We start from the raw sequence: 10,050 nt of genomic DNA, 5'->3' as shown, positions 1-10,050 counted from the left end.
GTGAGAATTTGTTGTGGCATGATATATGTTACTTTGTGCTCACTACTAAATCACAAATCATTGTTAATTAAATTTGGCTTTGATATACCTTGGGATCCGGGTGGATCCATTACTTGAGCACTATATGCCTAGCTTAATGGCTTTAAAGAAAACGCTGCCAGAGAGACAACCCGGAAGTTTTAGAGAGTCATTTATTTCTATTGTGTGCTTTTATAAAGTACAAATCCATTGTATTATAAAAATAATGTGCCAAGATTTTCCTTTAGGATGTTTACATTGCTTGTTGGTTCGTGCGGTGCAAAACAGAAACTTTAGCTGTAGTGCACGATTTTACATTTTTACTGGAATGTCAGACGGTACTAAAACCTTTTGCACTGTATTTCTATACAAATTGTTTATTTTTCCTTTTTTTCAGAATTTTTGGAGTACCGGAAGTATGGTGAATGTTCAGATTACTACAGACTGTCCTGTTTAAGACATATTCTATTTTTGATGCATAGTTTGCTTGTTTTGATGAAACTATTGATTTCTATCAGTGGATTAAGCCATGGAAGAGTTATATTACAGTAGCGACAATGCAAAAACAAAATATGAATTGGTTTGCAATAGTACTTAGAGTAGTGATTTGCTTTATTATACTAACGAATCTTACCGAGCTTTCTGTTGAGTTTTGTGTGGATGAAGTGATCAAAGATCGAGGAGGCCTCGATATGAGGAGAAGGAGGAGAGGAAAGAGATCAAGCTTAGGGATGCCCAAGGCACCCCAAGTAAATATTCAAGGAGACTCAAGCGTCTAAGCTTGGGGATGCCCCGGAAGGCATCCCATCTTTCTTCAACAAGTATCAGTATGTTTTCGGTTTCGTTTCGTTCATGTGATATGTGCAGATCTAGGAGCGTATTTTGCATTTAGTTTTCACTTTTCTTTGATGCACCATGCTGGTATGAGATAGTCCATGGTTGATTTATAGAATGCTCTTTGCACTTCACTTATATCATTTGAGTATGGCCTTATAGAATGCTTCATGTGCTTCACTTATATCATTTAAAGTTTGGATTGCCTGTTTCTCTTCACATAGAAAACCGCCATTTGTAGAATACTCTTTTGCTTCACTTATATTTGTTAGAGCATGGGCATATCTTTTGTATAAAGAATTAAACTCTCTTGCTTCACTTATATCTATTTAGGGAGATGACAGGAATTGGTCATTCACATGGTTAGTCATAAAATCCTACATAAAACTTGTAGATCACTGAATATGATATGTTTGATTCCTTGCAATAGTTTTGCCATATAAAGATGGTGATATTAGAGTCATGATAGTGGGTAGTCGTGAATTGTAGAAATACTTGTGTTGAAGTTTGTGATTCCCGTAGCATTCACGTATGGTGAACCGTTATGTAACGAAGTTGGCGCATGAGGTATTTATTGATTGTATTCCTTATGAGTGGCGGTCGGGGACGAGCGATGGTATTTTCTTACCAATCTATCCCTGTAGGAGCATGCGCGTAGTACTTTGTTTCGATGACTAATAGATTTTTCCAATAAGTATGTGAGTTCTTTATGACTAATGTTGAGTCCATGGATTATACGCACTCTCACCCTTCCATCATTGCTAGCCTCTTCGGTACCGTGCATTGCCATTTCTCACCTTGAGAGTCGGTGCAAACTTCGCCAGTGCATCCTAACCCCATGATATGATACGCTCTATCACACATAAGCCTCCTTATATCTTCCTCAAAACAGCCACCATACCTACCTATCATGGCATTTCCATAGCAATTCCGAGATATGTTGCCATGCAACTTCCATCATCATCATATACATGACTTGAGCATTTATTGTCATATTGCTTTGCATGATCGTAAGATAGCTAGCATGATGTTTTCATGGCTTGTCCTTTTTTTGATTTCATTGCTACGTTAGATCATTGCACATCCCAGTACACCACCGGAGGCATTCATATAGAGTCATATTTTGTTCTAGTATCGAGTTGTAATATTGAGTTGTAAGTAAATAAAAGTGTGATGATCATCATTATTAGAGCATTGTCCCATGTGAGGAAAGGATGATGGAAGCTATGATTCCCTCACAAGTTGGGATGAGTCTCTGGACTTTACAAAAAATATATAAAAGAGGCCAAAGAAGCCCACAAAAAAATAAAAGAGGCCAAAGAAGCCCTCCAAAAAAATGAGAGAAAAGAGAGAAGGGACAATGTTACTATCCTTTTACCACACTTGTGCTTCAGAGTAGCACCATGTTCTTCATATAGAGAGTCTCTTGAGTTATCACTTTCATATACTAGTGGGAATTTTAATTATAGAACTTGGCTTGTATATTCCAACGATGGGCTTCCTCAAGTTCCCTAGGTCTTCATGAGCAAGCAAGTTGGATGCACACCCACTTAGTTTCAGTTTGAGCTTTCATACACTTATAGCTCTAGTGCATCTGTTGCATGGCAATCCCTACTCCTCGCATTGACATCAATTGATGGACATCTCCATAGCCCATTGATTAGCCACGGCGATGTGAGACTTTCTCCCTTTTTTGTCTTCTCCACACAACCTCCATCATCATATTCTATTCCACCTATAGTGATATATCCATGGCTCACGCTCATGCATTGCGTGAACGTTGAAAAGGTTTGAGAACATTAAAAGTATGAAACAATTGCTTGGCCTGTCATTGGGGTTGTGCATGATTTGAATATTTTGTGTGGTGAAGATGGAGCATCGCCAGACCATATGATTTTGTAGGGATAACTTTCTTTGGCCATGTTATTTTGAAAATACATGATTGCTTTATTAGTATGCCTGAAGTATTATTGTCTTAATGTCAAATGATAGACTATTGTGTCGGATCACGGGTTCCAGCAAAACCCTCGAGGCTCGAACACTGGGGTGCACGTGAAGGTTTTCTCCCTATCGATCCACGCCCTAGCTCGCTAAGATCTCGTGGATGAACCCCACGAACTTGCAACACAAAGACACAAGATTTATACTGGTTCAGGCCACCGTTGTGGTGTAATACCCTACTCCAGTGTGGTGGTGGTAGATTGCCTCTTCGGCTGATGATGAACAGTACAAGGGGAAGAACATCCTCCTGAGGTTGAGGTGTTCTTGTGCTTGGCGAACTTGTGTGGGTGAGGTGCCTCTAAATGAGTTCTTCCTCTCCCACTACTATGGTGGATAGTTCTACTTATATAGGCCCTGGCCCTCTCCCCAAATATTGAGAGGGAAGGGAGCGAACAACGGCCAATTGAAAGGGGACAACTAGTACAGCTTATCCTGACAAAAGTAGTCTTCGCCTGCAAAAGGCTCTGGTGGTGACGCTGTCTTGGGCTCCATGGTGACCTCCGTCTTGCCGTCCTGCTGGTCTTGGTCTCGTTGCACCGATATGGAAACCTTTCATTGATGCCTCGGTACTCTGTGCCTGTGCTTGCCCCCTTGGCACCAAAGAGGAAGCAAGGACACTGCGCGCGCTGCCGCCCGCCTGGTCTCGATCGTCCTGGCTCACGTCACGAGGACCTCGCAAGGTTTTCCTTCCCTTGATCTCCCCACCCTCGTGAGCCTGCCTGGCGAGGCCGCTCCTGAGGAGGTCCTGCGTCGTCCGCCTCGCGAGACTTGGCCCCTCCCGAGGGTCTTGAATACCTCGTCGATGAAGATGGGCCGTACAGTCTTGCTAACTCAGCCATGCCGTGGGCCGTAGGCAGGCAAGTCTGGGGACCCCCGTTCCCAGAACGGCGATAGTAGCCCCTGGGCCCAAGGCACGCTCAGGCTTGGCTTCGAGGCGAAGCCAAAGGTCAAGCGCGGAGTGCCGTGGGCCCCAAAAGCCCGCGGCCTCGGTTGACGCGTGGCGGTTGATTGGACATGGGCGTCTTCGCTTCCCCATGCTGCCTCGGCAACTGCCTGACTTGACAAGTCCCTGCGACATGCAAGGAAAACCATCATTACCTGTGATCGTGGGGGGCGCTGATTGGCCTTCTCCTGCTATAAATGAGGAAGGGGGCGGAGCCCCCGTCCCCCACTTCTTCCCATTCCCCTTGCTTCTTCCTCTTCTGCCCCACCACCGACTCCAATGGCGCCGTCGAAGAGGTTCTCCATCATGGAGAAAGGAAAGGACCCTCGCGAGGGGCCCGGCTCCCCGGCACCCAAGCGGGGACGCGGCCGTCCCTGCAAGCACACCACGACTCCCGCGGTGGCCCCCCACTCCTGGGTGGCGCCGCTGCGCGTGGTGGGGGTCGCTCCGGTCGCGGCAACCCCGTCGATGAGGTGAAACGTGCCATGGTTGCACGGCCTCCCCGGCCACGCTTCCACTCGGCCTAGGTGCTGCCGGAGTTCGTTGTCTGGTTGGAGGATCCGGTCGGCAACTGGCTTCAGCTTCCGCGCTTCTTTGTCGACGAGCTGCCGGCCTCTGGTCCAGGCGGGCTCTGGCTGCAGGCGGATGGCTACTGCAGCAGGGCCTCTTGGGTCGTGGTTGAAGTCTCTGCCGCGGGAAACATAGCTCTGGCCCGCGGTTGGCAGACGTTCGCCCGCACGCGCGGCCTAGGCAGGCGGTGCACCCTCTATTTCAAGTATGACGGTGATGCGATCCTCTATATGAGGGTGTTTGGGGAAGATGGTCGCCACGCCGGGTGCTGCTCCGAGACGAACGACAGTGAGGAGGTGCTCGGTCTCGGTGATGGCCACGATGAGGGCGAGCCCGCCGGCTGCGCCTCGTCCAGCTACGATGGCTCTTCTCTTGGTGAAAGCTCCAGCAGCGGCGGCTATGACCAACCGCCATGCCACCGCGCTCGCTTCGAAGGTGGTAGTGGGTCATCTCGTCGCCACGCCTCCGTGAAGCGCGAGGAGGGATCCGGCTAAGCTCGGGACATCGCTGGAGGCCTGCCCTCATGGTTTGCTGCAACACCACTTTTTGTTTTGTTCCTCTTTTCTTTCCTGCATCAAAATGAAACCAGTATGGGCCCGGAGGGGCGTGTATCAAACTATGATTCCTCAATCATTACGCTATGCTTGTTATTTCTGTGCTATGTCTTTATTTTGTGCGGAGATAACTTAGCCTGGCGCATTCGGGGCAGCCTCTTCTTCACAAGGCCTCGTGCCCGTCTTGGCTTAGTGGTTGCTCAGGAACTGCAAAAAAATTGTTAGGGCTAGGAGACTTATCGTTCACCCGAGTCTTGACCCAGCGCTTCATATCACGGTACCCGAGGGGCATGGATTAGAAGAGATGTGCCGGCTTGTGGGCTCGAACGAGGGTGCCTCGCGAGAAAGCAGACCGAAGGCAGAGAGAAGGACCAACACAGGAGGAAGAAACCCTCGCGAAGGCACCTGCCTAGCCCCCTCGCGAGGTATGCAAGAGAGAGAACATAAGCGAACTGGATTCGAAAAAGGCGGCAAAAGGCGACGGAACCAAATCAGCAAGGAACACCAGAAGCAAACTTCGATTAAGAGAAGGCGAGCCAACTAAGGAAAGCAAATGAAAAGCCGTGTCCGGCACCTAGTCTAGTCTTCAAGTCTTCTCACCAGCACGGAGCTAAGTGCTGCCACTAGGCATGGGAGGGAGCCCCTGAGGCCCGAGGGCGGCACTCCTGGGACTCCGGGGCGTGTACAACCCCACTCATTATTACGTGAGAGTGTCACGGGCGGTGATTCTTCACAGGCACCGGGCCTTCTTCACAGGCACTGGGCCTTTCTTCATAGGCACTAGGCCTTGCTTCACAAGCATTGGGCCTTGCTTCACAAGCATTGGGCCTTGCTTCATGGGTAGAACTTCCGGAGGTGCTGGATGTTCCAGGTGTTCTGGATGGGCACCCCGTCCTGTGTCTCCAGGCACGCGGCGCCAGGCCTGGAGATATGGACGACCCTGAATGGGCCCTCCCACATGGGTGAGAGCTTGTGCAACCCTTCCCTGGAGAGGACCCGCCTCAGGATGAGGTCGCCTGCCTCGAGCGTCCTGGAGCAGATGTTGCGACAGTGGTATCGCCGTAGTGCCTGATGGTACCTTGCCGCCCTCAATGCAGCTTCACTGCGCTGTTCCCCCCCAAGTACGAGGTTCATCCCCTGCATGGCGTCCTGCTACGTTTCATCAAACGCCAGGACCCGTGCGGAGCAATGCTTGACCTCATGAGGGAGGACCGCTTCAGCTCCGTAGACAAGGAGGAACATGACCTCGCCCATTGGCTTAGTGGCGGTGGTGCGGATGGACCACATCACAGACTAGAGCTCGTCGTGCTAGCCCCTGCCATAGGCCTCGAGCTTCTTCTTGAAGGTCCTGGTCTTGAGGCCTCTCAGGACCTCCGCGTTGGTGCGTTCAGCCTGGCCATTGCTCCTGGGGTGCGCCACCGAAGCATAGCAGATCTGCGTTCCAAGGTTAGCACAATATGTTTTGAAGAGGTTACTGGTGAACTGCGAGCCGTTGTCGGTGATGATGCGGTTGGGGACCCCGAAAGGGCTCACGAGGCCCTTGATGAACTTAACCGCGGAACCAGCTAGGATGGTGCGGACGGCTTCCACTTCCGCCCACTTGGTGAACTTGTCGATGGCGACGTAGAGGTAGCGGTAGCCCCCTGGCGCTCGAGGGAATGGGCCCAAGATATCTAGCCCCCAGATCGTGAACGGCCATGTGAGCGGTAATAGTTTGGAGGCCCTGAGCTGGCTGATGGATCTGCTTGGCGTGGAACTGGCAAGCTTCGCAGGACTTCACCAGCTCAGCTGCGTCGTTGAGCGCCGTGGGCCAGTAGAATCCATTGTGGAACACCTTGCTGAAAAGAGTCCGTGACGACGAGTGGTGTCCGCAGCCCTCGCCGTGTATGTCAATCAGCAGCTCCTTCCCCTAGTCCCTGCAAATGCAACACAACAAAACATCATTTGGTTGCTTCCTATACAACTCACCGTCCTGGATGCAGTATGCCGTGGCTTGCCGGGCCACACGCTCTGCGTCCTCTTCCTTCTCCGATAGCGCCCCTTGCCTCAGATATTCCTTGAATTCCTTGGTCCAACATCCCTCTTGGGGCTCGAGCGCCAAGAGCAAGCAAGCTCCTGAGGTCGGGCCACAAGCTGGGGCTCCCGTGGCAGGCGGTTGTGGGAGCTCCTCCCGAGGCCATTCCATGCTTGAAAGTGCTGGCGTCGCTGACGGCTTGAAGAGCCGCTCCTCGAAGAAGCCGGGCTCTTGGTGCTGCCGCTTGGATGCCCTCCTGGCGATGTCGTCGGCTTCCTTGTTGGTGCCACGGGGCACATGCTGCACCTCCAGGCCTAGGAACTGCTTTTCCATCTTACGTACCTCTGCGAGGTACGCCTCCATGTGCTCGTCCTTTGGCTCATATACTTTGTTGGAGAAGTTGACTAGGAGCTGTGAGTCACCCCTAACGGTGAGGCGCTTTACCCCTAGAGCTGCCGCGGCCTTCAAGCCAGCTATGAGGCCTTCGTATTCTGCGATGTTGTTGGAGACCTTCTCACCCTGCTGAAAACAGAGCTGCACAGCGTAGTAGAGCTTGTCCTGCGTGGGCGAGATGAGTACTGCTCTAGCCCCCGCGCCCTGGTGCGCGACGGCACCATCAAAATACATGACCCATCCGTTAGGCGCCTCACTTCCTGGCGAGGTGGACCAGTCCTCGCCCACTTCAAGTGTCGGGGCATCCGTCCATTCCGCCACAAAATCAGCGAGCGCTGCTCCCTTGATGACCCTGGTAGTGCTGAACTCCAACTGGAACGCCTGCAGCTCGATGTTCCACTCAGCGACCCTTCCAGCGGAGTTGGGGCTCCTGAGCACCCTCTCCAATGGGTAGGCCGAGACGACCTTCATAGGGTGGCCCTAGAAGTAGTGCTGCAACTTGTGCGATGCCACCAGGAGCGCGAGCAGGAGCTTCTGAGGCATGGGATATCGTGCCCTCACGTCCCTCAACACCGTGTTGACGAAATACACCGGGTGCTCGACGAGGACCGGCGTGTTTGTGAGGCCCGCGTCTTGTGAAAGCTAGGGTGCCTCCTGAGGTGGCGGGACCCCTGGCGCCTGATCGCTTGCGGGAATCTCTACGGCGTCGTCCTGCCGAGCTTGGTCTTCTGTTGCTGCCGCTATGGCTCTTGCTGCGCCTTCTCGCGTCATCTCGGCTGGCGGTGTAGCTTGGCACGGCGCGCTATTGGCCTGGTGCTCCTCCCGAACCGCCACTAGCGCAGCGCTGGCGGAGTATGGTGTGGTGGCAAGATAAAGTACTAGAGGCTCGAGAGGCCGTGGCGCCACCATCACCGGAGGGCTGGTCAGATATCTCTTGAGGTCTGGGAAGGCTCGGTCGGCCTCCAGAGTCCACTTGAACGGGCCCTTCTTCTTCATCAGCTTGAATAAGGGTAAGGCGCGCTCTCCTAGCTTGGAGATGAAGCGCCCCAACGCAGTCACCCGACCAGCCAGCTTCTGCATTTCCTTGAGGGTCTGCGGTGGGCTCATGTCCTCAATGGCATTGATCTTCTCCGAGTTCGCCTTGATCCCTTTGTGTGACACGAGGAATCCCAGCAGCTTGCCGGAAGGGACACCGAACACACACTTTTCCGGGTTAAGCCGCAACTTCACCTGGTGCAGGATTTTGAAGGTCTCCTCCAGGTCTTGGATCAAGGTTCTTGCTTCCCGAGACTTCACGACAATGTCGTCGACGTAGGCCTCCATGTTCCTCCCGAGCTACTGCCCTAAAGCGATGTGCATCAGCCGCTGAAAGGTCGCACCTGCGTTGCACAGTCCGAAGGGCATACAGGTGTAGCAGTACACCCCACACGGGGTCAGGAAGGCTGTCTTCTCTACATCTTCCACTGCCATCTTGATTTGGTGATACCCTAAGAACGCATCCAGGAAGCATAGTAGGTCGCACTCAACGGTGGAGTCGATGATCTGGTCGATGCACGGGAGAGGGAACGTATCTTGAGGGCACGCCTTGTTGAGGTTGGTGAAGTCGACGCACATTCGCTCCTTCCCGCCTTTCTTCGGCACCACGACGGGGTTCGCCAGCCATTCGGGGTACCTAACCTCACGAATGGCACCTGCCGCCTCCAACTTGCGGGTCTATTGGACGATGAAGGCCTGCTTCTCCGCGGAATGCTGCCTTGCTCGCTGCTTCATAGGGCGCACATTGGGGCATACCCTTAAGTGGTGTTGAATCACCTCTCTTGGGACCCCCACCAGCTGATTGGGCTCCCATGCGAATATATCCTTGTTCGCGCGCAAGAATTTCACCAATGCTTCCTCTTGGCTGGGGTTGAGGCCGGCACCTATGGTGAAGGTGGCTCCTGAGGAGCCGTCCTCGTCGACCGGCACCTGCTTGGTTTCTGGCTTGTCTTGGGTGAACAACTGCTTCTTCTTGGTTGGCGCGGCCTCCTTGGCCTCGGGGGCACCGACGCCGACGGGTTGCGCCACCGCAGCGGTCCTGAAGGCAAGTTTGAGTGCCATCACGACCTCCTTGGTGTCCCCCTTGACGGTGAGGACACCTTTGCTTCCAGGCATCTTCATGAGGTTGTAGGCTAGATGAGTCGCCGCCATGAACTGGGCTAGAGCTGGGTACCTGAGGATGTCGTTGTACGGGAGGCTGGTGCGGGCGATGTCGAAGTATACTAGCTCGGTGCGGTAGTTGTCGTGCGTGCCGAAGGTGACGGGAAGGCGGATCTGCCCCAGGGAGTGGGCAGTGCCGCCACCAACTCCTGAGAAAGGCTTGCTGAGGCTGAGCCGCTCGAGCGACACGTGAAGAAGGCTGAAGGCTTCCACGGAGAGCAAGTTGAGGCCAGCGCCGCCGTCGATGAGGGTCTTGGTGACGGCCACGTTGCAGATGGTGGGCGTGCAGAGCATCGGAAGCATGCCCGAGCCGGTGGTGGTGTCGGGGTGGTCTTCTGAGCTGAAGGTGAGGTCGGCCTCAGGCACAGCCCAGCCTGGCGGAGTCCCCGAGCGCTTGGAAGCGGCACCAATCTGGCAGAGGAATGGCTTGATGTGGCGGTCTGAAGGCGGCGCCTGTGAGCCGCCTAGCAGGGCCGTGACCGCGTGGTGCGCCGGTGCCGCGTAGCACGCAGTGAAGAGGTCGCGCA

This window comes from Triticum urartu, chromosome 3A, assembly GCF_056163025.1.
Source record: "Triticum urartu cultivar PI428250 chromosome 3A, HENAU_Tu73, whole genome shotgun sequence".
In the NCBI taxonomy this organism is placed as follows: domain Eukaryota; kingdom Viridiplantae; phylum Streptophyta; class Magnoliopsida; order Poales; family Poaceae; genus Triticum; species Triticum urartu.
The sequence above is the reverse complement of the archived record's forward strand: the minus strand, read 5'-3'. Positions refer to the sequence as shown.